We start from the raw sequence: 3,675 nt of genomic DNA, 5'->3' as shown, positions 1-3,675 counted from the left end.
TATCGGCTAATCCAGTGTTTCATGTAAGAACTAAGCATATTGAAATTGACTTCCATTTGGTTAGAGAAAGAGTGGCTCAGAAGATGCTTGAAATACGCTTCATTCCGTCCAAAGATCAAGTAGCAGATGGCTTCACTAAAGCTTTGCCGGTCACACTTTTGGAAAATTTTAGACGCAATCTCAACATTAGAAGTTGACATTAAGGGGGAGTGTTAGATCATACGTATATTGTAAACCGACCCATCATTATAAGGGATCGGTCTAGATTCCTCTAGAAGGCCCGTTTGTATTCTGGAAGGCCTTCTCGCTTCCTCTTCTGTAACCTATGTGATCACGATCTATTTAACACGAAAGCGTCCCTGCCCGAGGCATACGTTTCCACCCATCGCTCCCTCGAGCGCTTTCAGTTAGTACATGCTTTCTTGGCATCTTTGGCTAGACCTCATTTTCTTCTTGTTCTGGTAGCGTGAACAAAAACCGCAGTTGTCGCGCAAATTGGGCGACCTGACCACCATAAGTTGCCGGGCTACACATGGCGCACGCATGGACCAGCCAGCTCTGGCTCGGTTCGGTCAGCATGTCCCCGTCCTGCTCTTTCTCCATGTCACTGTCTCTCGTTTATAGGGAGAATAGTGCAGCTGCCAGGCTGGGGAGATAACATTGGGCTGCAAAGGACCACATGTTCCACTGGCTGAATTCTCAACCGCACAGCGCTGCAGATGAGAATGCCTTATCTCAACTCTGAAGAACAACAAACCCAAGGAATAAACATACTGCGAGAGGTCCAACCATGGAGCTCGCCATGCTAGCCATCCGCCCTCTCCTCTCGAAGCTGGGGGACCTGCTCGCAGGCGAGTTCACCCTTGAGAAGCGTGTGAGGAAAGGCGTCGAGTCTCTTAGCAAGGAGATGTTGCTGATGCAGGTTGCCCTTGGCAAGGTGGCGAAAGTGCCGCCCGAGGAGCTCGATGAGGGGGTCAAGATCTGGGCAGGAATGGTAAGGGACCTGGCCTACCAAATGGAAGACATCGTGGATGTCTTCATTGTGTGTGTGGATGATTTATCTGCCAACCCAAAGAATAGAGTGAAGAAGTTGCTTAAGAAGACAGGCAAGTTATTCAAGAAGGGCAAAGATCTTCATCGAATCTCCGATGCTCTAGAAGAAGCAGTTACTCAGGCTAAGCAGCTGGCTGAGTTGTGCCAAAGGTACGAGCTCGAGACACTGAACACCCGCATTGGTGCTAGCATCGATCCTCACACCATAGCTCTGTACACAGATGTGAGAGAGCTTGTCGGCATTGAAGAACCACGAGACGAGTTGATCAACAAGTTACTTCAAGGTGATGATTGGTCAAAGAATCCGTTGAAGACAGTCTCTGTTGTTGGATTTGGTGGGTTAGGCAAGACAACCCTTGCCAAAACATGTATGACAAGATCAAAGTGCAATTTGATTGTAGTGCTTTTGTTTCGGTTTCTTGGAATCCCAACATGAAAAAAATCTTGAAGAATATCCTTTTTGAGCTCGACAAGAAAATGTATTCAAACATACATAATACGTCACGAGAAGAAAATCATCTCATCGACGAACTCATTGAATTTCTTAATGACAAAAGGTATGCTTATGTTTTCATGCTATAGATCGATAGTCATTTTGTTTAGTAAAATAATGGCCATGAAGTATTGGTGCAATTACATTCTAAAAGGGTATTGTTGATGAGTTAAAGATTTACAATGTTCATATAATTCCTTGAGTTTACTATGGTCCATTTTACTCTACATATAAATATATAATCCATAGTCTCTACATATAAAAAAAACCTTACATATATCTTCCTTTATTGGGTTCTGAACTAACTCACATAATATATTCGTACAGGTACCTCATTGTAATTGATGACATATGGAATGAAAATGTGTGGCAATTAATCAAGTGCGCTTTCTCCAAGAATAGTCTTGGAAGTCGAGTAATCACGACAACCCGCATCTTTGGTGTTTCCGAAGCATGTTGCTCTTCTGCTGATGATATTTATAGGATGAAACCTCTTTCTGATGATGTCTCAAGAAGGCTCTTTTGAAGAGTATTTTCTTCCAATAAAGGATGTCCTCGTGAATTGATGGATGTATCTAAACACATCTTGAAGAAATGTGGTGGAATACTATTAGCCGTTATTACTATAGCAAGTCTTCTAGCTAATAACCATCGGATGAAAACAAAGGACCAATGGAACACCATGCTCAACTCCATTGGTCGTGGACTCAGAGAGGGTCGTAGTGTAATTGAGATGAAGAAGATACTATTGTTCAGTTATTATGATCTACCTTCTTATCTTAAGCCATGTTTATTATATCTAAGCATCTTTCCAGAAGATCACGAGATTATTAGAGGCAAGCTAATATTAAAATGGATGTCCGAAGGATTTGTGTATATTGTATAGTGAATAAGAAGAAACTAGCTTATATGAGCTCGGTGACTAGTACTTCAATGAGCTAGTAAATAGAAGTATGATCCAGCCAATAGGCCTTGATAATGAAGAAAAGGCAAAAGCTTGTTGTGTACATGACATGGTGCTAGATCTCATATGTTCATTAGCAAGTGAAGAGAACTTTGTCACTATATCGGATGGCACCAAGAGAAAAATACCTAAATCGCAAAGCAAGGTCCGCAGATTGTCAATCCAAAATAGCAACGTAGATGTGGCTACCATCAGTATGAGACAAGTAAGATCTATTACTGTTTTCACGAATGATATTGTTAATCAACTGTAGAAAATTTCAAGTTTTCAAGTTGTGCGTGTGTTGGATTTAGGAGATTGTCCTATTCTGGATACCAGGACTTTTTTGAATTTGAGGTACCTACGACATAATGGTGATGGGGTTAAGGACTTTCCGATGGAAATTGGAAAGCTACAGTTTTTGCAAGTCTTGGATATTAGTGGAAAAAGTATAAAAGAAATGCCGCCAAGTGTTGTTCGGCTAAGACGTCTGATGTACCTATGTATCGGCCGGGGCGAAGCTCCCATCTGGGATAGGTAACTTGACTTCCCTAGAAGTGCTACTTGGTCTAGAGGTGGGCAAGTTTTCTTCGTGTGGTTTCAATCACCATCTTGTGAAAGAGTTGGGCCACCTGACCAAGCTGAGGGTGCTCCGGTTTTTGTGGGCTGATTTGGATGGGAGCATGTGTAGAACTTTGGCCAATTCCCTAAGTAATCTGCACAGGTTGGAAGTTCTACAGAATTATGTCAAAGGTGGATGCGTTGATCTCATGCACGTAGGCTGGGTTCCCTCTCCACAAATCCGCAGATTACGGATTATTGGTTGCTCATTGTAGACACTATCCGCATGGATTAATCCTTCATTGCTTCCGTTCATGTCCTATCTAGCAATAACAGTGAGTGAAGTGCGATCGGAGGACACTCAATTTCTTGGGATGTTGCGTGCACTTTGTTATCTCGATCTACGTGTTGAGGGCAACTTCTCAGGAGAGAATCATGTGGTGTAAATGTCTGTTGTCACCACTGATGCATTTCCATGTGCGACTGAGTGCTACTTTCTAGGAATTGTGTCTACGCCATCTATATTTCCGCAAGGAGCCGCGCCAAGGCTTACGGAACTTTGCTTCGACTTCCCAGCTATGTGGATCGGCCGTGCCGACTATAATTTAAGCATGGGGCATCTCCC

At 42.9% G+C, this 3,675-nt stretch overlaps 1 pseudogene; it reads left to right on the top strand.

Moving 5' to 3' along the window:
- The first annotated feature begins 790 nt into the window (after nucleotides 1–790).
- Nucleotides 791–2,072, top strand: LOC123075986 (disease resistance protein RGA5-like; annotated as a pseudogene).
- Nucleotides 2,073–3,675: the final 1,603 nt, after the last annotated feature.

Source organism: Triticum aestivum, chromosome 3D (genome assembly GCF_018294505.1).
Source record: "Triticum aestivum cultivar Chinese Spring chromosome 3D, IWGSC CS RefSeq v2.1, whole genome shotgun sequence".
Classification (NCBI taxonomy): Eukaryota; Viridiplantae; Streptophyta; class Magnoliopsida; order Poales; family Poaceae; genus Triticum; species Triticum aestivum.
Note: the sequence above shows the minus strand (reverse complement) of the source record. Positions and strands in the feature narration are given on the sequence as shown.